At 55.6% G+C, this 22,917-nt stretch overlaps 50 non-coding genes across 50 annotated transcripts; all 50 read right to left on the minus strand.

Moving 5' to 3' along the window:
* Window positions 1-184: 184 nt before the first annotated feature.
* On the minus strand, window positions 185-300 carry LOC142298233 (U5 spliceosomal RNA). The gene has a single exon (XR_012752443.1). It is a non-coding gene; the product is annotated as a U5 spliceosomal RNA (small nuclear RNA).
* Window positions 301-645: 345 nt separating this feature from the next.
* Window positions 646-761, minus strand: LOC142298234 (U5 spliceosomal RNA). Its single transcript, XR_012752444.1, has one exon. It is a non-coding gene; the product is annotated as a U5 spliceosomal RNA (small nuclear RNA).
* Window positions 762-1,106: 345 nt separating this feature from the next.
* Window positions 1,107-1,222, minus strand: LOC142298235 (U5 spliceosomal RNA). Its single transcript, XR_012752445.1, has one exon. It is a non-coding gene; the product is annotated as a U5 spliceosomal RNA (small nuclear RNA).
* Window positions 1,223-1,567: 345 nt separating this feature from the next.
* Window positions 1,568-1,683, minus strand: LOC142297594 (U5 spliceosomal RNA). The gene has a single exon (XR_012751872.1). It is a non-coding gene; the product is annotated as a U5 spliceosomal RNA (small nuclear RNA).
* A 345-nt stretch (window positions 1,684-2,028) lies between these two features.
* Window positions 2,029-2,148, minus strand: LOC142297894 (U5 spliceosomal RNA). Its single transcript, XR_012752159.1, has one exon. It is a non-coding gene; the product is annotated as a U5 spliceosomal RNA (small nuclear RNA).
* Window positions 2,149-2,493: 345 nt separating this feature from the next.
* Window positions 2,494-2,609, minus strand: LOC142297608 (U5 spliceosomal RNA). The gene has a single exon (XR_012751886.1). It is a non-coding gene; the product is annotated as a U5 spliceosomal RNA (small nuclear RNA).
* Window positions 2,610-2,954: 345 nt separating this feature from the next.
* Window positions 2,955-3,070, minus strand: LOC142298236 (U5 spliceosomal RNA). Its single transcript, XR_012752446.1, has one exon. It is a non-coding gene; the product is annotated as a U5 spliceosomal RNA (small nuclear RNA).
* Window positions 3,071-3,391: 321 nt separating this feature from the next.
* Window positions 3,392-3,507, minus strand: LOC142297711 (U5 spliceosomal RNA). The gene has a single exon (XR_012751986.1). It is a non-coding gene; the product is annotated as a U5 spliceosomal RNA (small nuclear RNA).
* A 345-nt stretch (window positions 3,508-3,852) lies between these two features.
* LOC142298237 (U5 spliceosomal RNA) lies at window positions 3,853-3,968 on the minus strand. The gene has a single exon (XR_012752447.1). It is a non-coding gene; the product is annotated as a U5 spliceosomal RNA (small nuclear RNA).
* A 345-nt stretch (window positions 3,969-4,313) lies between these two features.
* Window positions 4,314-4,429, minus strand: LOC142297647 (U5 spliceosomal RNA). The gene has a single exon (XR_012751924.1). It is a non-coding gene; the product is annotated as a U5 spliceosomal RNA (small nuclear RNA).
* Window positions 4,430-4,774: 345 nt separating this feature from the next.
* Window positions 4,775-4,890, minus strand: LOC142297705 (U5 spliceosomal RNA). The gene has a single exon (XR_012751980.1). It is a non-coding gene; the product is annotated as a U5 spliceosomal RNA (small nuclear RNA).
* A 345-nt stretch (window positions 4,891-5,235) lies between these two features.
* LOC142298239 (U5 spliceosomal RNA) lies at window positions 5,236-5,351 on the minus strand. Its single transcript, XR_012752448.1, has one exon. It is a non-coding gene; the product is annotated as a U5 spliceosomal RNA (small nuclear RNA).
* Window positions 5,352-5,696: 345 nt separating this feature from the next.
* On the minus strand, window positions 5,697-5,812 carry LOC142298240 (U5 spliceosomal RNA). The gene has a single exon (XR_012752449.1). It is a non-coding gene; the product is annotated as a U5 spliceosomal RNA (small nuclear RNA).
* Window positions 5,813-6,157: 345 nt separating this feature from the next.
* On the minus strand, window positions 6,158-6,273 carry LOC142297715 (U5 spliceosomal RNA). The gene has a single exon (XR_012751990.1). It is a non-coding gene; the product is annotated as a U5 spliceosomal RNA (small nuclear RNA).
* Window positions 6,274-6,618: 345 nt separating this feature from the next.
* LOC142297721 (U5 spliceosomal RNA) lies at window positions 6,619-6,734 on the minus strand. Its single transcript, XR_012751995.1, has one exon. It is a non-coding gene; the product is annotated as a U5 spliceosomal RNA (small nuclear RNA).
* Window positions 6,735-7,079: 345 nt separating this feature from the next.
* Window positions 7,080-7,195, minus strand: LOC142297717 (U5 spliceosomal RNA). The gene has a single exon (XR_012751991.1). It is a non-coding gene; the product is annotated as a U5 spliceosomal RNA (small nuclear RNA).
* A 345-nt stretch (window positions 7,196-7,540) lies between these two features.
* LOC142298242 (U5 spliceosomal RNA) lies at window positions 7,541-7,656 on the minus strand. Its single transcript, XR_012752451.1, has one exon. It is a non-coding gene; the product is annotated as a U5 spliceosomal RNA (small nuclear RNA).
* Window positions 7,657-8,001: 345 nt separating this feature from the next.
* On the minus strand, window positions 8,002-8,117 carry LOC142298243 (U5 spliceosomal RNA). Its single transcript, XR_012752452.1, has one exon. It is a non-coding gene; the product is annotated as a U5 spliceosomal RNA (small nuclear RNA).
* A 345-nt stretch (window positions 8,118-8,462) lies between these two features.
* LOC142298244 (U5 spliceosomal RNA) lies at window positions 8,463-8,578 on the minus strand. Its single transcript, XR_012752453.1, has one exon. It is a non-coding gene; the product is annotated as a U5 spliceosomal RNA (small nuclear RNA).
* Window positions 8,579-8,923: 345 nt separating this feature from the next.
* On the minus strand, window positions 8,924-9,039 carry LOC142298245 (U5 spliceosomal RNA). Its single transcript, XR_012752454.1, has one exon. It is a non-coding gene; the product is annotated as a U5 spliceosomal RNA (small nuclear RNA).
* Window positions 9,040-9,384: 345 nt separating this feature from the next.
* LOC142297600 (U5 spliceosomal RNA) lies at window positions 9,385-9,500 on the minus strand. Its single transcript, XR_012751878.1, has one exon. It is a non-coding gene; the product is annotated as a U5 spliceosomal RNA (small nuclear RNA).
* Window positions 9,501-9,845: 345 nt separating this feature from the next.
* On the minus strand, window positions 9,846-9,961 carry LOC142298246 (U5 spliceosomal RNA). Its single transcript, XR_012752455.1, has one exon. It is a non-coding gene; the product is annotated as a U5 spliceosomal RNA (small nuclear RNA).
* A 345-nt stretch (window positions 9,962-10,306) lies between these two features.
* Window positions 10,307-10,422, minus strand: LOC142298247 (U5 spliceosomal RNA). Its single transcript, XR_012752456.1, has one exon. It is a non-coding gene; the product is annotated as a U5 spliceosomal RNA (small nuclear RNA).
* Window positions 10,423-10,767: 345 nt separating this feature from the next.
* LOC142298248 (U5 spliceosomal RNA) lies at window positions 10,768-10,883 on the minus strand. Its single transcript, XR_012752457.1, has one exon. It is a non-coding gene; the product is annotated as a U5 spliceosomal RNA (small nuclear RNA).
* Window positions 10,884-11,228: 345 nt separating this feature from the next.
* Window positions 11,229-11,344, minus strand: LOC142298249 (U5 spliceosomal RNA). The gene has a single exon (XR_012752458.1). It is a non-coding gene; the product is annotated as a U5 spliceosomal RNA (small nuclear RNA).
* Window positions 11,345-11,689: 345 nt separating this feature from the next.
* LOC142298250 (U5 spliceosomal RNA) lies at window positions 11,690-11,805 on the minus strand. Its single transcript, XR_012752459.1, has one exon. It is a non-coding gene; the product is annotated as a U5 spliceosomal RNA (small nuclear RNA).
* A 345-nt stretch (window positions 11,806-12,150) lies between these two features.
* On the minus strand, window positions 12,151-12,266 carry LOC142298251 (U5 spliceosomal RNA). The gene has a single exon (XR_012752460.1). It is a non-coding gene; the product is annotated as a U5 spliceosomal RNA (small nuclear RNA).
* Window positions 12,267-12,611: 345 nt separating this feature from the next.
* LOC142297601 (U5 spliceosomal RNA) lies at window positions 12,612-12,727 on the minus strand. The gene has a single exon (XR_012751879.1). It is a non-coding gene; the product is annotated as a U5 spliceosomal RNA (small nuclear RNA).
* Window positions 12,728-13,072: 345 nt separating this feature from the next.
* LOC142298253 (U5 spliceosomal RNA) lies at window positions 13,073-13,188 on the minus strand. Its single transcript, XR_012752462.1, has one exon. It is a non-coding gene; the product is annotated as a U5 spliceosomal RNA (small nuclear RNA).
* Window positions 13,189-13,533: 345 nt separating this feature from the next.
* LOC142297589 (U5 spliceosomal RNA) lies at window positions 13,534-13,649 on the minus strand. Its single transcript, XR_012751867.1, has one exon. It is a non-coding gene; the product is annotated as a U5 spliceosomal RNA (small nuclear RNA).
* Window positions 13,650-13,994: 345 nt separating this feature from the next.
* Window positions 13,995-14,110, minus strand: LOC142298254 (U5 spliceosomal RNA). Its single transcript, XR_012752463.1, has one exon. It is a non-coding gene; the product is annotated as a U5 spliceosomal RNA (small nuclear RNA).
* A 345-nt stretch (window positions 14,111-14,455) lies between these two features.
* LOC142298255 (U5 spliceosomal RNA) lies at window positions 14,456-14,571 on the minus strand. Its single transcript, XR_012752464.1, has one exon. It is a non-coding gene; the product is annotated as a U5 spliceosomal RNA (small nuclear RNA).
* Window positions 14,572-14,916: 345 nt separating this feature from the next.
* Window positions 14,917-15,032, minus strand: LOC142298256 (U5 spliceosomal RNA). The gene has a single exon (XR_012752465.1). It is a non-coding gene; the product is annotated as a U5 spliceosomal RNA (small nuclear RNA).
* A 345-nt stretch (window positions 15,033-15,377) lies between these two features.
* Window positions 15,378-15,493, minus strand: LOC142298257 (U5 spliceosomal RNA). Its single transcript, XR_012752466.1, has one exon. It is a non-coding gene; the product is annotated as a U5 spliceosomal RNA (small nuclear RNA).
* A 345-nt stretch (window positions 15,494-15,838) lies between these two features.
* Window positions 15,839-15,954, minus strand: LOC142298258 (U5 spliceosomal RNA). Its single transcript, XR_012752467.1, has one exon. It is a non-coding gene; the product is annotated as a U5 spliceosomal RNA (small nuclear RNA).
* Window positions 15,955-16,299: 345 nt separating this feature from the next.
* Window positions 16,300-16,415, minus strand: LOC142298259 (U5 spliceosomal RNA). The gene has a single exon (XR_012752468.1). It is a non-coding gene; the product is annotated as a U5 spliceosomal RNA (small nuclear RNA).
* A 345-nt stretch (window positions 16,416-16,760) lies between these two features.
* Window positions 16,761-16,876, minus strand: LOC142298260 (U5 spliceosomal RNA). Its single transcript, XR_012752469.1, has one exon. It is a non-coding gene; the product is annotated as a U5 spliceosomal RNA (small nuclear RNA).
* Window positions 16,877-17,221: 345 nt separating this feature from the next.
* On the minus strand, window positions 17,222-17,337 carry LOC142298261 (U5 spliceosomal RNA). Its single transcript, XR_012752470.1, has one exon. It is a non-coding gene; the product is annotated as a U5 spliceosomal RNA (small nuclear RNA).
* A 345-nt stretch (window positions 17,338-17,682) lies between these two features.
* LOC142297648 (U5 spliceosomal RNA) lies at window positions 17,683-17,798 on the minus strand. Its single transcript, XR_012751925.1, has one exon. It is a non-coding gene; the product is annotated as a U5 spliceosomal RNA (small nuclear RNA).
* Window positions 17,799-18,143: 345 nt separating this feature from the next.
* On the minus strand, window positions 18,144-18,259 carry LOC142298262 (U5 spliceosomal RNA). Its single transcript, XR_012752471.1, has one exon. It is a non-coding gene; the product is annotated as a U5 spliceosomal RNA (small nuclear RNA).
* A 345-nt stretch (window positions 18,260-18,604) lies between these two features.
* Window positions 18,605-18,720, minus strand: LOC142298265 (U5 spliceosomal RNA). The gene has a single exon (XR_012752473.1). It is a non-coding gene; the product is annotated as a U5 spliceosomal RNA (small nuclear RNA).
* Window positions 18,721-19,065: 345 nt separating this feature from the next.
* Window positions 19,066-19,181, minus strand: LOC142298266 (U5 spliceosomal RNA). The gene has a single exon (XR_012752474.1). It is a non-coding gene; the product is annotated as a U5 spliceosomal RNA (small nuclear RNA).
* Window positions 19,182-19,526: 345 nt separating this feature from the next.
* On the minus strand, window positions 19,527-19,642 carry LOC142297596 (U5 spliceosomal RNA). Its single transcript, XR_012751874.1, has one exon. It is a non-coding gene; the product is annotated as a U5 spliceosomal RNA (small nuclear RNA).
* Window positions 19,643-19,987: 345 nt separating this feature from the next.
* Window positions 19,988-20,103, minus strand: LOC142298267 (U5 spliceosomal RNA). The gene has a single exon (XR_012752475.1). It is a non-coding gene; the product is annotated as a U5 spliceosomal RNA (small nuclear RNA).
* A 345-nt stretch (window positions 20,104-20,448) lies between these two features.
* On the minus strand, window positions 20,449-20,564 carry LOC142298268 (U5 spliceosomal RNA). Its single transcript, XR_012752476.1, has one exon. It is a non-coding gene; the product is annotated as a U5 spliceosomal RNA (small nuclear RNA).
* A 345-nt stretch (window positions 20,565-20,909) lies between these two features.
* LOC142298269 (U5 spliceosomal RNA) lies at window positions 20,910-21,025 on the minus strand. The gene has a single exon (XR_012752477.1). It is a non-coding gene; the product is annotated as a U5 spliceosomal RNA (small nuclear RNA).
* A 345-nt stretch (window positions 21,026-21,370) lies between these two features.
* Window positions 21,371-21,486, minus strand: LOC142298270 (U5 spliceosomal RNA). The gene has a single exon (XR_012752478.1). It is a non-coding gene; the product is annotated as a U5 spliceosomal RNA (small nuclear RNA).
* A 345-nt stretch (window positions 21,487-21,831) lies between these two features.
* On the minus strand, window positions 21,832-21,947 carry LOC142298271 (U5 spliceosomal RNA). The gene has a single exon (XR_012752479.1). It is a non-coding gene; the product is annotated as a U5 spliceosomal RNA (small nuclear RNA).
* A 345-nt stretch (window positions 21,948-22,292) lies between these two features.
* LOC142298272 (U5 spliceosomal RNA) lies at window positions 22,293-22,408 on the minus strand. Its single transcript, XR_012752480.1, has one exon. It is a non-coding gene; the product is annotated as a U5 spliceosomal RNA (small nuclear RNA).
* Window positions 22,409-22,753: 345 nt separating this feature from the next.
* LOC142298273 (U5 spliceosomal RNA) lies at window positions 22,754-22,869 on the minus strand. Its single transcript, XR_012752481.1, has one exon. It is a non-coding gene; the product is annotated as a U5 spliceosomal RNA (small nuclear RNA).
* Between the last annotated feature and the right edge of the window lie 48 nt (window positions 22,870-22,917).

Genomic DNA, 22,917 nt, shown 5'->3' on the forward strand with positions numbered 1-22,917 from the left:
TCTCTGAGCCCTCCTTTCCACCAGAGGGTCACCCCTTCAAACGAGCTTCCTGCTCCCCAAAAAGCGGGCCGTCCATGGCCACAATATTCAAATGAGGACCGCCTCCCTCCCAGCAGCAGCCACAGGAGTCAGCCTCCCACTACAGCCACCTCCCGCTCATTCTGTCGTTCAACCCAAAGAAGGAAACCCCAGCAAGCTGGAGCATGCAAAAATTGCCATAAAACTCAGTTTTGCTCCTCTCCACGGAAATCTTTAGTAAAAGGCGAAAGATTTTTACGTTCTGAAGAGAAACCAGAGTATATCAGGCAAGGGCCTCCTCCCGACCTAACACCCTGGCCGCAGCCCTCACTTGGCCCGGGGAGACCTCCTAGAAAAGGGGAGGCAGGGGGTTGATGATGGCTAAACCAAACGGTACCACACAGCCAGCCCGGCGAGAGGCCATCTTCCCCAGGCTGCTCCCTTCTCTGAGCCCTCCTTTCCACCAGAGGGTCACCCCTTCAAACGAGCTTCCTGCTCCCCAAAAAGCGGGCCGTCCATGGCCACAATATTCAAATGAGGACCGCCTCCCTCCCAGCAGCAGCCACAGGAGTCAGCCTCCCACTACAGCCACCTCCCGCTCATTCTGTCGTTCAACCCAAAGAAGGAAACCCCAGCAAGCTGGAGCATGCAAAAATTGCCATAAAACTCAGTTTTGCTCCTCTCCACGGAAATCTTTAGTAAAAGGCGAAAGATTTTTACGTTCTGAAGAGAAACCAGAGTATATCAGGCAAGGGCCTCCTCCCGACCTAACACCCTGGCCGCAGCCCTCACTTGGCCCGGGGAGACCTCCTAGAAAAGGGGAGGCAGGGGGTTGATGATGGCTAAACCAAACGGTACCACACAGCCAGCCCGGCGAGAGGCCATCTCCCCCAGGCTGCTCCCTTCTCTGAGCCCTCCTTTCCACCAGAGGGTCACCCCTTCAAACGAGCTTCCTGCTCCCCAAAAAGCGGGCCGTCCATGGCCACAATATTCAAATGAGGACCGCCTCCCTCCCAGCAGCAGCCACAGGAGTCAGCCTCCCACTACAGCCACCTCCCGCTCATTCTGTCGTTCAACCCAAAGAAGGAAACCCCAGCAAGCTGGAGCATGCAAAAATTGCCATAAAACTCAGTTTTGCTCCTCTCCACGGAAATCTTTAGTAAAAGGCGAAAGATTTTTACGTTCTGAAGAGAAACCAGAGTATATCAGGCAAGGGCCTCCTCCCGACCTAACACCCTGGCCGCAGCCCTCACTTGGCCCGGGGAGACCTCCTAGAAAAGGGGAGGCAGGGGGTTGATGATGGCTAAACCAAATGGTACCACACAGCCAGCCCGGCGAGAGGCCATCTTCCCCAGGCTGCTCCCTTCTCTGAGCCCTCCTTTCCACCAGAGGGTCACCCCTTCAAACGAGCTTCCTGCTCCCCAAAAAGCGGGCCGTCCATGGCCACAATATTCAAATGAGGACCGCCTCCCTCCCAGCAGCAGCCACAGGAGTCAGCCTCCCACTACAGCCACCTCCCGCTCATTCTGTCGTTCAACCCAAAGAAGGAAACCCCAGCAAGCTGGAGCATGCAAAAATTGCCATAAAACTCAGTTTTGCTCCTCTCCACGGAAATCTTTAGTAAAAGGCGAAAGATTTTTACGTTCTGAAGAGAAACCAGAGTACATCAGGCAAGGGCCTCCTCCCGACCTAACACCCTGGCCGCAGCCCTCACTTGGCCCGGGGAGACCTCCTAGAAAAGGGGAGGCAGGGGGTTGATGATGGCTAAACCAAACGGTACCACACAGCCAGCCCGGCGAGAGGCCATCTTCCCCAGGCTGCTCCCTTCTCTGAGCCCTCCTTTCCACCAGAGGGTCACCCCTTCAAACGAGCTTCCTGCTCCCCAAAAAGCGGGCCGTCCATGGCCACAATATTCAAATGAGGACCACCTCCCTCCCAGCAGCAGCCACAGGAGTCAGCCTCCCACTACAGCCACCTCCCGCTCATTCTGTCGTTCAACCCAAAGAAGGAAACCCCAGCAAGCTGGAGCATGCAAAAATTGCCATAAAACTCAGTTTTGCTCCTCCTTTTCAATGGAAATCTTTAGTAAAAGGCGAAAGATTTTTACGTTCTGAAGAGAAACCAGAGTATATCAGGCAAGGGCCTCCTCCCGACCTAACACCCTGGCCGCAGCCCTCACTTGGCCCGGGGAGACCTCCTAGAAAAGGGGAGGCAGGGGGTTGATGATGGCTAAACCAAACGGTACCACACAGCCAGCCCGGCGAGAGGCCATCTTCCCCAGGCTGCTCCCTTCTCTGAGCCCTCCTTTCCACCAGAGGGTCACCCCTTCAAACGAGCTTCCTGCTCCCCAAAAAGCGGGCCGTCCATGGCCACAATATTCAAATGAGGACCGCCTCCCTCCCAGCAGCAGCCACAGGAGTCAGCCTCCCACTACAGCCACCTCCCGCTCATTCTGTCGTTCAACCCAAAGAAAGAAACCCCAGCAAGCTGGAGCATGCAAAGATTGCCATAAAACTCAGTTTTGCTCCTCTCCACGGAAATCTTTAGTAAAAGGCGAAAGATTTTTACGTTCTGAAGAGAAACCAGAGTATATCAGGCAAGGGCCTCCTCCCGACCTAACACCCTGGCCGCAGCCCTCACTTGGCCCGGGGAGACCTCCTAGAAAAGGGGAGGCAGGGGGTTGATGATGGCTAAACCAAACGGTACCACACAGCCAGCCCGGCGAGAGGCCATCTTCCCCAGGCTGCTCCCTTCTCTGAGCCCTCCTTTCCACCAGAGGGTCACCCCTTCAAACGAGCTTCCTGCTCCCCAAAAAGCGGGCCGTCCATGGCCACAATATTCAAATGAGGACCGCCTCCCTCCCAGCAGCAGCCACAGGAGTCAGCCTCCCACTACAGCCACCTCCCGCTCATTCTGTCGTTCAACCCAAAGAAGGAAACCCCAGCAAGCTGGAGCATGCAAAAATTGCCATAAAACTCAGTTTTGCTCCTCTCCACGGAAATCTTTAGTAAAAGGCGAAAGATTTTTACGTTCTGAAGAGAAACCAGAGTATATCAGGCAAGGGCCGCAGCCCTCACTTGGCCCGGGGAGACCTCCTAGAAAAGGGGAGGCAGGGGGTTGATGATGGCTAAACCAAACGGTACCACACAGCCAGCCCGGCGAGAGGCCATCTTCCCCAGGCTGCTCCCTTCTCTGAGCCCTCCTTTCCACCAGAGGGTCACCCCTTCAAACGAGCTTCCTGCTCCCCAAAAAGCGGGCCGTCCATGGCCACAATATTCAAATGAGGACCGCCTCCCTCCCAGCAGCAGCCACAGGAGTCAGCCTCCCACTACAGCCACCTCCCGCTCATTCTGTCGTTCAACCCAAAGAAGGAAACCCCAGCAAGCTGGAGCATGCAATAATTGCCAAAAAACTCAGTTTTGCTCCTCTCCACGGAAATCTTTAGTAAAAGGCGAAAGATTTTTACGTTCTGAAGAGAAACCAGAGTATATCAGGCAAGGGCCTCCTCCCGACCTAACACCCTGGCCGCAGCCCTCACTTGGCCCGGGGAGACCTCCTAGAAAAGGGGAGGCAGGGGGTTGATGATGGCTAAACCAAACGGTACCACACAGCCAGCCCGGCGAGAGGCCATCTTCCCCAGGCTGCTCCCTTCTCTGAGCCCTCCTTTCCACCAGAGGGTCACCCCTTCAAACGAGCTTCCTGCTCCCCAAAAAGCGGGCCGTCCATGGCCACAATATTCAAATGAGGTCCGCCTCCCTCCCAGCAGCAGCCACAGGAGTCAGCCTCCCACTACAGCCACCTCCCGCTCATTCTGTCGTTCAACCCAAAGAAGGAAACCCCAGCAAGCTGGAGCATGCAAAAATTGCCATAAAACTCAGTTTTGCTCCTCTCCACGGAAATCTTTAGTAAAAGGCGAAAGATTTTTACGTTCTGAAGAGAAACCAGAGTATATCAGGCAAGGGCCTCCTCCCGACCTAACACCCTGGCCGCAGCCCTCACTTGGCCCGGGGAGACCTCCTAGAAAAGGGGAGGCAGGGGGTTGATGATGGCTAAACCAAACGGTACCACACAGCCAGCCCGGCGAGAGGCCATCTTCCCCAGGCTGCTCCCTTCTCTGAGCCCTCCTTTCCACCAGAGGGTCACCCCTTCAAACGAGCTTCCTGCTCCCCAAAAAGCGGGCCGTCCATGGCCACAATATTCAAATGAGGTCCGCCTCCCTCCCAGCAGCAGCCACAGGAGTCAGCCTCCCACTACAGCCACCTCCCGCTCATTCTGTCGTTCAACCCAAAGAAGGAAACCCCAGCAAGCTGGAGCATGCAAAAATTGCCATAAAACTCAGTTTTGCTCCTCTCCACGGAAATCTTTAGTAAAAGGCGAAAGATTTTTACATTCTGAAGAGAAACCAGAGTATATCAGGCAAGGGCCTCCTCCCGACCTAACACCCTGGCCGCAGCCCTCACTTGGCCCGGGGAGACCTCCTAGAAAAGGGGAGGCAGGGGGTTGATGATGGCTAAACCAAACGGTACCACACAGCCAGCCCGGCGAGAGGCCATCTTCCCCAGGCTGCTCCCTTCTCTGAGCCCTCCTTTCCACCAGAGGGTCACCCCTTCAAACGAGCTTCCTGCTCCCCAAAAAGCTGGCCGTCCATGGCCACAATATTCAAATGAGGACCGCCTCCCTCCCAGCAGCAGCCACAGGAGTCAGCCTCCCACTACAGCCACCTCCCGCTCATTCTGTCGTTCAACCCAAAGAAGGAAACCCCAGCAAGCTGGAGCATGCAATAATTGCCATAAAACTCAGTTTTGCTCCTCTCCACGGAAATCTTTAGTAAAAGGCGAAAGATTTTTACGTTCTGAAGAGAAACCAGAGTATATCAGGCAAGGGCCTCCTCCCGACCTAACACCCTGGCCGCAGCCCTCACTTGGCCCGGGGAGACCTCCTAGAAAAGGGGAGGCAGGGGGTTGATGATGGCTAAACCAAACGGTACCACACAGCCAGCCCGGCGAGAGGCCATCTTCCCCAGGCTGCTCCCTTCTCTGAGCCCTCCTTTCCACCAGAGGGTCACCCCTTCAAACGAGCTTCCTGCTCCCCAAAAAGCGGGCCGTCCATGGCCACAATATTCAAATGAGGACCGCCTCCCTCCCAGCAGCAGCCACAGGAGTCAGCCTCCCACTACAGCCACCTCCCGCTCATTCTGTCGTTCAACCCAAAGAAGGAAACCCCAGCAAGCTGGAGCATGCAAAAATTGCCATAAAACTCAGTTTTGCTCCTCTCCACGGAAATCTTTAGTAAAAGGCGAAAGATTTTTACGTTCTGAAGAGAAACCAGAGTATATCAGGCAAGGGCCTCCTCCCGACCTAACACCCTGGCCGCAGCCCTCACTTGGCCCGGGGAGACCTCCTAGAAAAGGGGAGGCAGGGGGTTGATGATGGCTAAACCAAACGGTACCACACAGCCAGCCCGGCGAGAGGCCATCTTCCCCAGGCTGCTCCCTTCTCTGAGCCCTCCTTTCCACCAGAGGGTCACCCCTTCAAACGAGCTTCCTGCTCCCCAAAAAGCGGGCCGTCCATGGCCACAATATTCAAATGAGGACCGCCTCCCTCCCAGCAGCAGCCACAGGAGTCAGCCTCCCACTACAGCCACCTCCCGCTCATTCTGTCGTTCAACCCAAAGAAGGAAACCCCAGCAAGCTGGAGCATGCAAAAATTGCCATAAAACTCAGTTTTGCTCCTCTCCACGGAAATCTTTAGTAAAAGGCGAAAGATTTTTACGTTCTGAAGAGAAACCAGAGTATATCAGGCAAGGGCCTCCTCCCGACCTAACACCCTGGCCGCAGCCCTCACTTGGCCCGGGGAGACCTCCTAGAAAAGGGGAGGCAGGGGGTTGATGATGGCTAAACCAAACGGTACCACACAGCCAGCCCGGCGAGAGGCCATCTTCCCCAGGCTGCTCCCTTCTCTGAGCCCTCCTTTCCACCAGAGGGTCACCCCTCCAAACGAGCTTCCTGCTCCCCAAAAAGCGGGCCGTCCATGGCCACAATATTCAAATGAGGACCGCCTCCCTCCCAGCAGCAGCCACAGGAGTCAGCCTCCCACTACAGCCACCTCCCGCTCATTCTGTCGTTCAACCCAAAGAAGGAAACCCCAGCAAGCTGGAGCATGCAAAAATTGCCATAAATCTCAGTTTTGCTCCTCTCCACGGAAATCTTTAGTAAAAGGCGAAAGATTTTTACGTTCTGAAGAGAAACCAGAGTATATCAGGCAAGGGCCTCCTCCCGACCTAACACCCTGGCCGCAGCCCTCACTTGGCCCGGGGAGACCTCCTAGAAAAGGGGAGGCAGGGGGTTGATGATGGCTAAACCAAACGGTACCACACAGCCAGCCCGGCGAGAGGCCATCTTCCCCAGGCTGCTCCCTTCTCTGAGCCCTCCTTTCCACCAGAGGGTCACCCCTTCAAACGAGCTTCCTGCTCCCCAAAAAGCGGGCCGTCCATGGCCACAATATTCAAATGAGGACCGCCTCCCTCTCAGCAGCAGCCACAGGAGTCAGCCTCCCACTACAGCCACCTCCCGCTCATTCTGTCGTTCAACCCAAAGAAGGAAACCCCAGCAAGCTGGAGCATGCAAAAATTGCCATAAATCTCAGTTTTGCTCCTCTCCACGGAAATCTTTAGTAAAAGGCAAAAGATTTTTACGTTCTGAAGAGAAACCAGAGTATATCAGGCAAGGGCCTCCTCCCGACCTAACACCCTGGCCGCAGCCCTCACTTGGCCCGGGGAGACCTCCTAGAAAAGGGGAGGCAGGGGGTTGATGATGGCTAAACCAAACGGTACCACACAGCCAGCCCGGCGAGAGGCCATCTTCCCCAGGCTGCTCCCTTCTCTGAGCCCTCCTTTCCACCAGAGGGTCACCCCTTCAAACGAGCTTCCTGCTCCCCAAAAAGCGGGCCGTCCATGGCCACAATATACAAATGAGGACCGCCTCCCTCCCAGCAGCAGCCACAGGAGTCAGCCTCCCACTACAGCCACCTCCCGCTCATTCTGTCGTTCAACCCAAAGAAGGAAACCCCAGCAAGCTGGAGCATGCAAAAATTGCCATAAATCTCAGTTTTGCTCCTCTCCACGGAAATCTTTAGTAAAAGGCGAAAGATTTTTACGTTCTGAAGAGAAACCAGAGTATATCAGGCAAGGGCCTCCTCCCGACCTAACACCCTGGCCGCAGCCCTCACTTGGCCCGGGGAGACCTCCTAGAAAAGGGGAGGCAGGGGGTTGATGATGGCTAAACCAAACGGTACCACACAGCCAGCCCGGCGAGAGGCCATCTTCCCCAGGCTGCTCCCTTCTCTGAGCCCTCCTTTCCACCAGAGGGTCACCCCTTCAAACGAGCTTCCTGCTCCACAAAAAGCGGGCCGTCCATGGCCACAATATTCAAATGAGGACCGCCTCCCTCCCAGCAGCAGCCACAGGAGTCAGCCTCCCACTACAGCCACCTCCCGCTCATTCTGTCGTTCAACCCAAAGAAGGAAACCCCAGCAAGCTGGAGCATGCAAAAATTGCCATAAAACTCAGTTTTGCTCCTCTCCACGGAAATCTTTAGTAAAAGGCGAAAGATTTTTACGTTCTGAAGAGAAACCAGAGTATATCAGGCAAGGGCCTCCTCCCGACCTAACACCCTGGCCGCAGCCCTCACTTGGCCCGGGGAGACCTCCTAGAAAAGGGGAGGCAGGGGGTTGATGATGGCTAAACCAAACGGTACCACACAGCCAGCCCGGCGAGAGGCCATCTTCCCCAGGCTGCTCCCTTCTCTGAGCCCTCCTTTCCACCAGAGGGTCACCCCTTCAAACGAGCTTCCTGCTCCCCAAAAAGCGGGCCGTCCATGGCCACAATATTCAAATGAGGACCGACTCCCTCCCAGCAGCAGCCACAGGAGTCAGCCTCCCACTACAGCCACCTCCCGCTCATTCTGTCGTTCAACCCAAAGAAGGAAACCCCAGCAAGCTGGAGCATGCAAAAATTGCCATAAAACTCAGTTTTGCTCCTCTCCACGGAAATCTTTAGTAAAAGGCGAAAGATTTTTACGTTCTGAAGAGAAACCAGAGTATATCAGGCAAGGGCCTCCTCCCGACCTAACACCCTGGCCGCAGCCCTCACTTGGCCCGGGGAGACCTCCTAGAAAAGGGGAGGCAGGGGGTTGATGATGGCTAAACCAAACGGTACCACACAGCCAGCCCGGCGAGAGGCCATCTTCCCCAGGCTGCTCCCTTCTCTGAGCCCTCCTTTCCACCAGAGGGTCACCCCTTCAAACGAGCTTCCTGCTCCCCAAAAAGCGGGCCGTCCATGGCCACAATATTCAAATGAGGACCGCCTCCCTCCCAGCAGCAGCCACAGGAGTCAGCCTCCCACTACAGCCACCTCCCGCTCATTCTGTCGTTCAACCCAAAGAAGGAAACCCCAGCAAGCTGGAGCATGCAAAAATTGCCATAAAACTCAGTTTTGCTCCTCTCCACGGAAATCTTTAGTAAAAGGCGAAAGATTTTTACGTTCTGAAGAGAAACCAGAGTATATCAGGCAAGGGCCTCCTCCCGACCTAACACCCTGGCCGCAGCCCTCACTTGGCCCGGGGAGACCTCCTAGAAAAGGGGAGGCAGGGGGTTGATGATGGCTAAACCAAATGGTACCACACAGCCAGCCCGGCGAGAGGCCATCTTCCCCAGGCTGCTCCCTTCTCTGAGCCCTCCTTTCCACCAGAGGGTCACCCCTTCAAACGAGCTTCCTGCTCCCCAAAAAGCGGGCCGTCCATGGCCACAATATTCAAATGAGGACCGCCTCCCTCCCAGCAGCAGCCACAGGAGTCAGCCTCCCACTACAGCCACCTCCCGCTCATTCTGTCGTTCAACCCAAAGAAGGAAACCCCAGCAAGCTGGAGCATGCAAAAATTGCCATAAAACTCAGTTTTGCTCCTCTCCACGGAAATCTTTAGTAAAAGGCGAAAGATTTTTACGTTCTGAAGAGAAACCAGAGTATATCAGGCAAGGGCCTCCTCCCGACCTAACACCCTGGCCGCAGCCCTCACTTGGCCCGGGGAGACCTCCTAGAAAAGGGGAGGCAGGGGGTTGATGATGGCTAAACCAAACGGTACCACACAGCCAGCCCGGCGAGAGGCCATCTTCCCCAGGCTGCTCCCTTCTCTGAGCCCTCCTTTCCACCAGAGGGTCACCCCTTCAAACGAGCTTCCTGCTCCCCAAAAAGCGGGCCGTCCATGGCAACAATATTCAAATGAGGACCGCCTCCCTCCCAGCAGCAGCCACAGGAGTCAGCCTCCCACTACAGCCACCTCCCGCTCATTCTGTCGTTCAACCCAAAGAAGGAAACCCCAGCAAGCTGGAGCATGCAAAAATTGCCATCAAACTCAGTTTTGCTCCTCTCCACGGAAATCTTTAGTAAAAGGCGAAAGATTTTTACGTTCTGAAGAGAAACCAGAGTATATCAGGCAAGGGCCTCCTCCCGACCTAACACCCTGGCCGCAGCCCTCACTTGGCCCGGGGAGACCTCCTAGAAAAGGGGAGGCAGGGGGTTGATGATGGCTAAACCAAATGGTACCACACAGCCAGCCCGGCGAGAGGCCATCTTCCCCAGGCTGCTCCCTTCTCTGAGCCCTCCTTTCCACCAGAGGGTCACCCCTTCAAACGAGCTTCCTGCTCCCCAAAAAGCGGGCCGTCCATGGCCACAATATTCAAATGAGGACCGCCTCCCTCCCAGCAGCAGCCACAGGAGTCAGCCTCCCACTACAGCCACCTCCCGCTCATTCTGTCATTCAACCCAAAGAAGGAAACCCCAGCAAGCTGGAGCATGCAAAAATTGCCATAAAACTCAGTTTTGCTCCTCTCCACGGAAATCTTTAGTAAAAGGCGAAAGATTTTTACGTTCTGAAGAGAAACCAGAGTATATCAGGCAAGGGCCTCCTCCCGACCTAACACCCTGGCCGCAGCCCTCACTTGGCCCGGGGAGACCTCCTAGAAAAGGGGAGGCAGGGGGTTGATGATGGCTAAACCAAACGGTACCACACAGCCAGCCCGGCGAGAGGCCATCTTCCCCAGGCTGCTCCCTTCTCTGAGCCCTCCTTTCCACCAGAGGGTCACCCCTTCAAACGAGCTTCCTGCTCCCCAAAAAGCGGGCCGTCCATGGCCACAATATTCAAATGAGGACCGCCTCCCTCCCAGCAGCAGCCACAGGAGTCAGCCTCCCACTACAGCCACCTCCCGCTCATTCTGTCGTTCAACCCAAAGAAGGAAACCCCAGCAAGCTGGAGCATGCAAAAATTGCCATAAAACTCAGTTTTGCTCCTCTCCACGGAAATCTTTAGTAAAAGGCGAAAGATTTTTACGTTCTGAAGAGAAACCAGAGTATATCAGGCAAGGGCCTCCTCCCGACCTAACACCCTGGCCGCAGCCCTCACTTGGCCCGGGGAGACCTCCTAGAAAAGGGGAGGCAGGGGGTTGATGATGGCTAAACCAAACGGTACCACACAGCCAGCCCGGCGAGAGGCCATCTTCCCCAGGCTGCTCCCTTCTCTGAGCCCTCCTTTCCACCAGAGGGTCACCCCTTCAAACGAGCTTCCTGCTCCCCAAAAAGCGGGCCGTCCATGGCCACAATATTCAAATGAGGACCGCCTCCCTCCCAGCAGCAGCCACAGGAGTCAGCCTCCCACTACAGCCACCTCCCGCTCATTCTGTCGTTCAACCCAAAGAAGGAAACCCCAGCAAGCTGGAGCATGCAAAAATTGCCATAAAACTCAGTTTTGCTCCTCTCCACGGAAATCTTTAGTAAAAGGCGAAAGATTTTTACGTTCTGAAGAGAAACCAGAGTATATCAGGCAAGGGCCTCCTCCCGACCTAACACCCTGGCCGCAGCCCTCACTTGGCCCGGGGAGACCTCCTAGAAAAGGGGAGGCAGGGGGTTGATGATGGCTAAACCAAACGGTACCACACAGCCAGCCCGGCGAGAGGCCATCTTCCCCAGGCTGCTCCCTTCTCTGAGCCCTCCTTTCCACCAGAGGGTCACCCCTTCAAACGAGCTTCCTGCTCCCCAAAAAGCGGGCCGTCCATGGCCACAATATTCAAATGAGGACCGCCTCCCTCCCAGCAGCAGCCACAGGAGTCAGCCTCCCACTACAGCCACCTCCCGCTCATTCTGTCGTTCAACCCAAAGAAGGAAACCCCAGCAAGCTGGAGCATGCAAAAATTGCCATAAAACTCAGTTTTGCTCCTCTCCACGGAAATCTTTAGTAAAAGGCGAAAGATTTTTACGTTCTGAAGAGAAACCAGAGTATATCAGGCAAGGGCCTCCTCCCGACCTAACACCCTGGCCGCAGCCCTCACTTGGCCCGGGGAGACCTCCTAGAAAAGGGGAGGCAGGGGGTTGATGATGGCTAAACCAAACGGTACCACACAGCCAGCCCGGCGAGAGGCCATCTTCCCCAGGCTGCTCCCTTCTCTGAGCCCTCCTTTCCACCAGAGGGTCACCCCTTCAAACGAGCTTCCTGCTCCCCAAAAAGCGGGCCGTCCATGGCCACAATATTCAAATGAGGACCGCCTCCTTCCCAGCAGCAGCCACAGGAGTCAGCCTCCCACTACAGCCACCTCCCGCTCATTCTGTCGTTCAACCCAAAGAAGGAAACCCCAGCAAGCTGGAGCATGCAAAAATTGCCATAAAACTCAGTTTTGCTCCTCTCCACGGAAATCTTTAGTAAAAGGCGAAAGATTTTTACGTTCTGAAGAGAAACCAGAGTATATCAGGCAAGGGCCTCCTCCCGACCTAACACCCTGGCCGCAGCCCTCACTTGGCCCGGGGAGACCTCCTAGAAAAGGGGAGGCAGGGGGTTGATGATGGCTAAACCAAACGGTACCACACAGCCAGCCCGGCGAGAGGCCATCTTCCCCAGGCTGCTCCCTTCTCTGAGCCCTCCTTTCCACCAGAGGGTCACCCCTTCAAACGAGCTTCCTGCTCCCCAAAAAGCGGGCCGTCCATGGCCACAATATTCAAATGAGGACCGCATCCCTCCCAGCAGCAGCCACAGGAGTCAGCCTCCCACTACAGCCACCTCCCGCTCATTCTGTCGTTCAACCCAAAGAAGGAAACCCCAGCAAGCTGGAGCATGCAAAAATTGCCATAAAACTCAGTTTTGCTCCTCTCCACGGAAATCTTTAGTAAAAGGCGAAAGATTTTTACGTTCTGAAGAGAAACCAGAGTATATCAGGCAAGGGCCTCCTCCCGACCTAACACCCTGGCCGCAGCCCTCACTTGGCCCGGGGAGACCTCCTAGAAAAGGGGAGGCAGGGGGTTGATGATGGCTAAACCAAACGGTACCACACAGCCAGCCCGGCGAGAGGCCATCTTCCCCAGGCTGCTCCCTTCTCTGAGCCCTCCTTTCCACCAGAGGGTCACCCCTTCAAACGAGCTTCCTGCTCCCCAAAAAGCGGGCCGTCCATGGCCACAATATTCAAATGAGGACCGCCTCCCTCCCAGCAGCAGCCACAGGAGTCAGCCTCCCACTACAGCCACCTCCCGCTCATTCTGTCGTTCAACCCAAAGAAGGAAACCCCAGCAAGCTGGAGCATGCAAAAATTGCCATCAAACTCAGTTTTGCTCCTCTCCACGGAAATCTTTAGTAAAAGGCGAAAGATTTTTACGTTCTGAAGAGAAACCAGAGTATATCAGGCAAGGGCCTCCTCCCGACCTAACACCCTGGCCGCAGCCCTCACTTGGCCCGGGGAGACCTCCTAGAAAAGGGGAGGCAGGGGGTTGATGATGGCTAAACCAAACGGTACCACACAGCCAGCCCGGCGAGAGGCCATCTTCCCCAGGCTGCTCCCTTCTCTGAGCCCTCCTTTCCACCAGAGGGTCACCCCTTCAAACGAGCTTCCTGCTCCCCAAAAAGCGGGCCGTCCATGGCCACAATATTCAAATGAGGACCGCCTCCCTCCCAGCAGCAGCCACAGGAGTCAGCCTCCCACTACAGCCACCTCCCGCTCATTCTGTCGTTCAACCCAAAGAAGGAAACCCCAGCAAGCTGGAGCATGCAAAAATTGCCATAAAACTCAGTTTTGCTCCTCTCCACGGAAATCTTTAGTAAAAGGCGAAAGATTTTTACGTTCTGAAGAGAAACCAGAGTATATCAGGCAAGGGCCTCCTCCCGACCTAACACCCTGGCCGCAGCCCTCACTTGGCCCGGGGAGACCTCCTAGAAAAGGGGAGGCAGGGGGTTGATGATGGCTAAACCAAACGGTACCACACAGCCAGCCCGGCGAGAGGCCATCTTCCCCAGGCTGCTCCCTTCTCTGAGCCCTCCTTTCCACCAGAGGGTCACCCCTTCAAACGAGCTTCCTGCTCCCCAAAAAGCGGGCCGTCCATGGCCACAATATTCAAATGAGGACCGCCTCCCTCCCAGCAGCAGCCACAGGAGTCAGCCTCCCACTACAGCCACCTCCCGCTCATTCTGTCGTTCAACCCAAAGAAGGAAACCCCAGCAAGCTGGAGCATGCAAAAATTGCCATAAAACTCAGTTTTGCTCCTCTCCACGGAAATCTTTAGTAAAAGGCGAAAGATTTTTACGCTCTGAAGAGAAACCAGAGTATATCAGGCAAGGGCCTCCTCCCGACCTAACACCCTGGCCGCAGCCCTCACTTGGCCCGGGGAGACCTCCTAGAAAAGGGGAGGCAGGGGGTTGATGATGGCTAAACCAAACGGTACCACACAGCCAGCCCGGCGAGAGGCCATCTTCCCCAGGCTGCTCCCTTCTCTGAGCCCTCCTTTCCACCAGAGGGTCACCCCTTCAAACGAGCTTCCTGCTCCCCAAAAAGCGGGCCGTCCATGGCCACAATATTCAAATGAGGACCGCCTCCCTCCCAGCAGCAGCCACAGGAGTCAGCCTCCCACTACAGCCACCTCCCGCTCATTCTGTCGTTCAACCCAAAGAAGGAAACCCCAGCAAGCTGGAGCATGCAAAAATTGCCATAAAACTCAGTTTTGCTCCTCTCCACGGAAATCTTTAGTAAAAGGCGAAAGATTTTTACGTTCTGAAGAGAAACCAGAGTATATCAGGCAAGGGCCTCCTCCCGACCTAACACCCTGGCCGCAGCCCTCACTTGGCCCGGGGAGACCTCCTAGAAAAGGGGAGGCAGGGGGTTGATGATGGCTAAACCAAACGGTACCACACAGCCAGCCCGGCGAGAGGCCATCTTCCCCAGGCTGCTCCCTTCTCTGAGCCCTCCTTTCCACCAGAGGGTCACCCCTTCAAACGAGCTTCCTGCTCCCCAAAAAGCGGGCCGTCCATGGCCACAATATTCAAATGAGGACCGCCTCCCTCCCAGCAGCAGCCACAGGAGTCAGCCTCCCACTACAGCCACCTCCCGCTCATTCTGTCGTTCAACCCAAAGAAGGAAACCCCAGCAAGCTGGAGCATGCAAAAATTGCCATAAAACTCAGTTTTGCTCCTCTCCACGGAAATCTTTAGTAAAAGGCGAAAGATTTTTACGTTCTGAAGAGAAACCAGAGTATATCAGGCAAGGGCCTCCTCCCGACCTAACACCCTGGCCGCAGCCCTCACTTGGCCCGGGGAGACCTCCTAGAAAAGGGGAGGCAGGGGGTTGATGATGGCTAAACCAAACGGTACCACACAGCCAGCCCGGCGAGAGGCCATCTTCCCCAGGCTGCTCCCTTCTCTGAGCCCTCCTTTCCACCAGAGGGTCACCCCTTCAAACGAGCTTCCTGCTCCCCAAAAAGCGGGCCGTCCATGGCCACAATATTCAAATGAGGACCGCCTCCCTCCCAGCAGCAGCCACAGGAGTCAGCCTCCCACTACAGCCACCTCCCGCTCATTCTGTCGTTCAACCCAAAGAAGGAAACCCCAGCAAGCTGGAGCATGCAAAAATTGCCATAAAACTCAGTTTTGCTCCTCTCCACGGAAATCTTTAGTAAAAGGCGAAAGATTTTTACGTTCTGAAGAGAAACCAGAGTATATCAGGCAAGGGCCTCCTCCCGACCTAACACCCTGGCCGCAGCCCTCACTTGGCCCGGGGAGACCTCCTAGAAAAGGGGAGGCAGGGGGTTGATGATGGCTAAACCAAATGGTACCACACAGCCAGCCCGGCGAGAGGCCATCTTCCCCAGGCTGCTCCCTTCTCTGAGCCCTCCTTTCCACCAGAGGGTCACCCCTTCAAACGAGCTTCCTGCTCCCCAAAAAGCGGGCCGTCCATGGCCACAATATTCAAATGAGGACCGCCTCCCTCCCAGCAGCAGCCACAGGAGTCAGCCTCCCACTACAGCCACCTCCCGCTCATTCTGTCGTTCAACCCAAAGAAGGAAACCCCAGCAAGCTGGAGCATGCAAAAATTGCCATAAAACTCAGTTTTGCTCCTCTCCACGGAAATCTTTAGTAAAAGGCGAAAGATTTTTACGTTCTGAAGAGAAACCAGAGTATATCAGGCAAGGGCCTCCTCCCGACCTAACACCCTGGCCGCAGCCCTCACTTGGCCCGGGGAGACCTCCTAGAAAAGGGGAGGCAGGGGGTTGATGATGGCTAAACCAAACGGTACCACACAGCCAGCCCGGCGAGAGGCCATCTTCCCCAGGCTGCTCCCTTCTCTGAGCCCTCCTTTCCACCAGAGGGTCACCCCTTCAAACGAGCTTCCTGCTCCCCAAAAAGCGGGCCGTCCATGGCCACAATATTCAAATGAGGACCGCCTCCCTCCCAGCAGCAGCCACAGGAGTCAGCCTCCCACTACAGCCACCTCCCGCTCATTCTGTCGTTCAACCCAAAGAAGGAAACCCCAGCAAGCTGGAGCATGCAAAAATTGCCATAAAACTCAGTTTTGCTCCTCTCCACGGAAATCTTTAGTAAAAGGCGAAAGATTTTTACGTTCTGAAGAGAAACCAGAGTATATCAGGCAAGGGCCTCCTCCCGACCTAACACCCTGGCCGCAGCCCTCACTTGGCCCGGGGAGACCTCCTAGAAAAGGGGAGGCAGGGGGTTGATGATGGCTAAACCAAACGGTACCACACAGCCAGCCCGGCGAGAGGCCATCTTCCCCAGGCTGCTCCCTTCTCTGAGCCCTCCTTTCCACCAGAGGGTCACCCCTTCAAACGAGCTTCCTGCTCCCCAAAAAGCGGGCCGTCCATGGCCACAATATTCAAATGAGGACCGCCTCCCTCCCAGCAGCAGCCACAGGAGTCAGCCTCCCACTACAGCCACCTCCCGCTCATTCTGTCGTTCAACCCAAAGAAGGAAACCCCAGCAAGCTGGAGCATGCAAAAATTGCCATAAAACTCAGTTTTGCTCCTCTCCACGGAAATCTTTAGTAAAAGGCGAAAGATTTTTACGTTCTGAAGAGAAACCAGAGTATATCAGGCAAGGGCCTCCTCCCGACCTAACACCCTGGCCGCAGCCCTCACTTGGCCCGGGGAGACCTCCTAGAAAAGGGGAGGCAGGGGGTTGATGATGGCTAAACCAAACGGTACCACACAGCCAGCCCGGCGAGAGGCCATCTTCCCCAGGCTGCTCCCTTCTCTGAGCCCTCCTTTCCACCAGAGGGTCACCCCTTCAAACGAGCTTCCTGCTCCCCAAAAAGCGGGCCGTCCATGGCCACAATATTCAAATGAGGACCGCCTCCCTCCCAGCAGCAGCCACAGGAGTCAGCCTCCCACTACAGCCACCTCCCGCTCATTCTGTCGTTCAACACAAAGAAGGAAACCCCAGCAAGCTGGAGCATGCAAAAATTGCCATAAAACTCAGTTTTGCTCCTCTCCACGGAAATCTTTAGTAAAAGGCGAAAGATTTTTACGTTCTGAAGAGAAACCAGAGTATATCAGGCAAGGGCCTCCTCCCGACCTAACACCCTGGCCGCAGCCCTCACTTGGCCCGGGGAGACCTCCTAGAAAAGGGGAGGCAGGGGGTTGATGATGGCTAAACCAAACGGTACCACACAGCCAGCCCGGCGAGAGGCCATCTTCCCCAGGCTGCTCCCTTCTCTGAGCCCTCCTTTCCACCAGAGGGTCACCCCTTCAAACGAGCTTCCTGCTCCCCAAAAAGCGGGCCGTCCATGGCCACAATATTCAAATGAGGACCGCCTCCCTCCCAGCAGCAGCCACAGGAGTCAGCCTCCCACTACAGCCACCTCCCGCTCATTCTGTCATTCAACCCAAAGAAGGAAACCCCAGCAAGCTGGAGCATGCAAAAATTGCCATAAAACTCAGTTTTGCTCCTCTCCACGGAAATCTTTAGTAAAAGGCGAAAGATTTTTACGTTCTGAAGAGAAACCAGAGTATATCAGGCAAGGGCCTCCTCCCGACCTAACACCCTGGCCGCAGCTCTCACTTGGCCCGGGGAGACCTCCTAGAAAAGGGGAGGCAGGGGGTTGATGATGGCTAAACCAAACGGTACCACACAGCCAGCCCGGCGAGAGGCCATCTTCCCCAGGCTGCTCCCTTCTCTGAGCCCTCCTTTCCACCAGAGGGTCACCCCTTCAAACGAGCTTCCTGCTCCCCAAAAAGCGGGCCGTCCATGGCCACAATATTCAAATGACGACCGCCTCCCTCCCAGCAGCAGCCACAGGAGTCAGCCTCCCACTACAGCCACCTCCCGCTCATTCTGTCGTTCCACCCAAAGAAGGAAACCCCAGCAAGCTGGAGCATGCAAAAATTGCCATAAAACTCAGTTTTGCTCCTCTCCACGGAAATCTTTAGTAAAAGGCGAAAGATTTTTACATTCTGAAGAGAAACCAGAGTATATCAGGCAAGGGCCTCCTCCCGACCTAACACCCTGGCCGCAGCCCTCACTTGGCCCGGGGAGACCTCCTAGAAAAGGGGAGGCAGGGGGTTGATGATGGCTAAACCAAACGGTACCACACAGCCAGCCCGGCGAGAGGCCATCTTCCCCAGGCTGCTCCCTTCTCTGAGCCCTCCTTTCCACCAGAGGGTCACCCCTTCAAACGAGCTTCCTGCTCCCCAAAAAGCGGGCCGTCCATGGCCACAATATTCAAATGAGGACCGCCTCCCTCCCAGCAGCAGCCACAGGAGTCAGCCTCCCACTACAGCCACCTCCCGCTCATTCTGTCGTTCAACCCAAAGAAGGAAACCCCAGCAAGCTGGAGCATGCAAAAATTGCCATAAAACTCAGTTTTGCTCCTCTCCACGGAAATCTTTAGTAAAAGGCGAAAGATTTTTACGTTCTGAAGAGAAACCAGAGTATATCAGGCAAGGGCCTCCTCCCGACCTAACACCCTGGCCGCAGCCCTCACTTGGCCCGGGGAGACCTCCTAGAAAAGGGGAGGCAGGGGGTTGATGATGGCTAAACCAAACGGTACCACACAGCCAGCCCGGCGAGAGGCCATCTTCCCCAGGCTGCTCCCTTCTCTGAGCCCTCCTTTCCACCAGAGGGTCACCCCTTCAAACGAGCTTCCTGCTCCCCAAAAAGCGGGCCGTCCATGGCCACAATATTCAAATGAGGACCGCCTCCCTCCCAGCAGCAGCCACAGGAGTCAGCCTCCCACTACAGCCACCTCCCGCTCATTCTGTCGTTCAACCCAAAGAAGGAAACCCCAGCAAGCTGGAGCATGCAAAAATTGCCATAAAACTCAGTTTTGCTCCTCTCCACGGAAATCTTTAGTAAAAGGCGAAAGATTTTTACGTTCTGAAGAGAAACCAGAGTATATCAGGCAAGGGCCTCCTCCCGACCTAACACCCTGGCCGCAGCCCTCACTTGGCCCGGGGAGACCTCCTAGAAAAGGGGAGGCAGGGGGTTGATGATGGCTAAACCAAACGGTACCACACAGCCAGCCCGGCGAGAGGCCATCTTCCCCAGGCTGCTCCCTTCTCTGAGCCCTCCTTTCCACCAGAGGGTCACCCCTTCAAACGAGCTTCCTGCTCCCCAAAAAGCGGGCCGTCCATGGCCACAATATTCAAATGAGGACCGCCTCCCTCCCAGCAGCAGCCACAGGAGTCAGCCTCCCACTACAGCCACCTCCCGCTCATTCTGTCGTTCAACCCAAAGAAGGAAACCCCAGCAAGCTGGAGCATGCAAAAATTGCCATAAAACTCAGTTTTGCTCCTCTCCACGGAAATCTTTAGTAAAAGGCGAAAGATTTTTACGTTCTGAAGAGAAACCAGAGTATATCAGGCAAGGGCCTCCTCCCGACCTAACACCCTGGCCGCAGCCCTCACTTGGCCCGGGGAGACCTCCTAGAAAAGGGGAGGCAGGGGGTTGATGATGGCTAAACCAAACGGTACCACACAGCCAGCCCGGCGAGAGGCCATCTTCCCCAGGCTGCTCCCTTCTCTGAGCCCTCCTTTCCACCAGAGGGTCACCCCTTCAAACGAGCTTCCTGCTCCCCAAAAAGCGGGCCGTCCATGGCCACAATATTCAAATGAGGACCGCCTCCCTCCCAGCAGCAGCCACAGGAGTCAGCCTCCCACTACAGCCACCTCCCGCTCATTCTGTCGTTCAACCCAAAGAAGGAAACCCCAGCAAGCTGGAGCATGCAAAAATTGCCATGAAACTCAGTTTTGCTCCTCTCCACGGAAATCTTTAGTAAAAGGCGAAAGATTTTTACGTTCTGAAGAGAAACCAGAGTATATCAGGCAAGGGCCTCCTCCCGACCTAACACCCTGGCCGCAGCCCTCACTTGGCCCGGGGAGACCTCCTAGAAAAGGGGAGGCAGGGGGTTGATGATGGCTAAACCAAACGGTACCACACAGCCAGCCCGGCGAGAGGCCATCTTCCCCAGGCTGCTCCCTTCTCTGAGCCCTCCTTTCCACCAGAGGGTCACCCCTTCAAACGAGCTTCCTGCTCCCCAAAAAGCGGGCCGTCCATGGCCACAATATTCAAATGAGGACCGCCTCCCTCCCAGCAGCAGCCACAGGAGTCAGCCTCCCACTACAGCCACCTCCCGCTCATTCTGTCGTTCAACCCAAAGAAGGAAACCCCAGCAAGCTGGAGCATGCAAAAATTGCCATAAAACTCAGTTTTGCTCCTCTCCACGGAAATCTTTAGTAAAAGGCGAAAGATTTTTACGTTCTGAAGAGAAACCAGAGTATATCAGGCAAGGGCCTCCTCCCGACCTAACACCCTGGCCGCAGCCCTCACTTGGCCCGGGGAGACCTCCTAGAAAAGGGGAGGCAGGGGGTTGATGATGGCTAAACCAAACGGTACCACACAGCCAGCCCGGCGAGAGGCCATCTTCCCCAGGCTGCTCCCTTCTCTGAGCCCTCCTTTCCACCAGAGGGTCACCCCTTCAAACGAGCTTCCTGCTCCCCAAAAAGCGGGCCGTCCATGGCCACAATATTCAAATGAGGACCGCCTCCCTCCCAGCAGCAGCCACAGGAGTCAGCCTCCCACTACAGCCACCTCCCGCTCATTCTGTCGTTCAACCCAAAGAAGGAAACCCCAGCAAGCTGGAGCATGCAAAAATTGCCATAAAACTCAGTTTTGCTCCTCTCCACGGAAATCTTTAGTAAAAGGCGAAAGATTTTTACGTTCTGAAGAGAAACCAGAGTATATCAGGCAAGGGCCTCCTCCCGACCTAACACCCTGGCCGCAGCCCTCACTTGGCCCGGGGAGACCTCCTAGAAAAGGGGAGGCAGGGGGTTGATGATGGCTAAACCAAACGGTACCACACAGCCAGCCCGGCGAGAGGCCATCTTCCCCAGGCTGCTCCCTTCTCTGAGCCCTCCTTTCCACCAGAGGATCACCCCTTCAAACGAGCTTCCTGCTCCCCAAAAAGCGGGCCGTCCATGGCCACAATATTCAAATGAGGACCGCCTCAATCCCAGCAGCAGCCACAGGAGTCAGCCTCCCACTACAGCCACCTCCCGCTCATTCTGTCGTTCAACCCAAAGAAGGAAACCCCAGCAAGCTGGAGCATGCAAAAATTGCCATAAAACTCAGTTTTGCTCCTCTCCACGGAAATCTTTAGTAAAAGGCGAAAGATTTTTACGTTCTGAAGAGAAACCAGAGTATATCAGGCAAGGGCCTCCTCCCGACCTAACACCCTGGCCGCAGCCCTCACTTGGCCCGGGGAGACCTCCTAGAAAAGGGGAGGCAGGGGGTTGATGATGGCTAAACCAAACGGTACCACACAGCCAGCCCGGCGAGAGGCCATCTTCCCCAGGCTGCTCCCTTCTCTGAGCCCTCCTTTCCACCAGAGGGTCACCCCTTCAAACGAGCTTCCTGCTCCCCAAAAAGCGGGCCGTCCATGGCCACAATATTCAAATGAGGACCGCCTCCCTCCCAGCAGCAGCCACAGGAGTCAGCCTCCCACTACAGCCACCTCCCGCTCATTCTGTCGTTCAACCCAAAGAAGGAAACCCCAGCAAGCTGGAGCATGCAAAAATTGCCATAAAACTCAGTTTTGCTCCTCTCCACGGAAATCTTTAGTAAAAGGCGAAAGATTTTTACGTTCTGAAGAGAAACCAGAGTATATCAGGCAAGGGCCTCCTCCCGACCTAACACCCTGGCCGCAGCCCTCACTTGGCCCGGGGAGACCTCCTAGAAAAGGGGAGGCAGGGGGTTGATGATGGCTAAACCAAACGGTACCACACAGCCAGCCCGGCGAGAGGCCATCTTCCCCAGGCTGCTCCCTTCTCTGAGCCCTCCTTTCCACCAGAGGGTCACCCCTTCAAACGAGCTTCCTGCTCCCCAAAAAGCGGGCCATCCATGGCCACAATATTCAAATGAGGACCGCCTCCCTCCCAGCAGCAGCCACAGGAGTCAGCCTCCCACTACAGCCACCTCCCGCTCATTCTGTCGTTCAACCCAAAGAAGGAAACCCCAGCAAGCTGGAGCATGCAAAAATTGCCATAAAACTCAGTTTTGCTCCTCTCCACGGAAATCTTTAGTAAAAGGCGAAAGATTTTTACGTTCTGAAGAGAAACCAGAGTATATCAGGCAAGGGCCTCCTCCCGACCTAACACCCTGGCCGCAGCCCTCACTTGGCCCGGGGAGACCTCCTAGAAAAGGGGAGGCAGGGGGTTGATGATGGCTAAACCAAACGGTACCACACAGCCAGCCCGGCGAGAGGCCATCTTCCCCAGGCTGCTCCCTTCTCTGAGCCCTCCTTTCCACCAGAGGGTCACCCCTTCAAACGAGCTTCCTGCTCCCCAAAAAGCGGGCCGTCCATGGCCACAATATTCAAATGAGGACCGCCTCCCTCCCAGCAGCAGCCACAGGAGTCAGCCTCCCATTACAGCCACCTCCCGCTCATTCTGTCGTTCAACCCAAAGAAGGAAACCCCAGCAAGCTGGAGCATGCAAAAATTGCCATAAAACTCAGTTTTGCTCCTCTCCACGGAAATCTTTAGTAAAAGGCGAAAGATTTTTACGTTCTGAAGAGAAACCAGAGTATATCAGGCAAGGGCCTCCTCCCGACCTAACACCCTGGCCGCAGCCCTCACTTGGCCCGGGGAGACCTCCTAGAAAAGGGGAGGCAGGGGGTTGATGATGGCTAAACCAAACGGTACCACACAGCCAGCCCGGCGAGAGGCCATCTTCCCCAGGCTGCTCCCTTCTCTGAGCCCTCCTTTCCACCAGAGGGTCACCCCTTCAAACGAGCTTCCTGCTCCCCAAAAAGCGGGCCGTCCATGGCCACAATATTCAAATGAGGACCGCCTCCCTCCCAGCAGCAGCCACAGGAGTCAGCCTCCCACTACAGCCACCTCCCGCTCATTCTGTCGTTCAACCCAAAGAAGGAAACCCCAGCAAGCTGGAGCATGCAAAAATTGCCATAAAACTCAGTTTTGCTCCTCTCCACGGAAATCTTTAGTAAAAGGCGAAAGATTTTTACGTTCTGAAGAGAAACCAGAGTATATCAGGCAAGGGCCTCCTCCCGACCTAACACCCTGGCCGCAGCCCTCA

Source organism: Anomaloglossus baeobatrachus, chromosome 3 (assembly GCF_048569485.1).
Source record: "Anomaloglossus baeobatrachus isolate aAnoBae1 chromosome 3, aAnoBae1.hap1, whole genome shotgun sequence".
NCBI lineage: Eukaryota > Metazoa > Chordata > Amphibia > Anura > Aromobatidae > Anomaloglossus > Anomaloglossus baeobatrachus.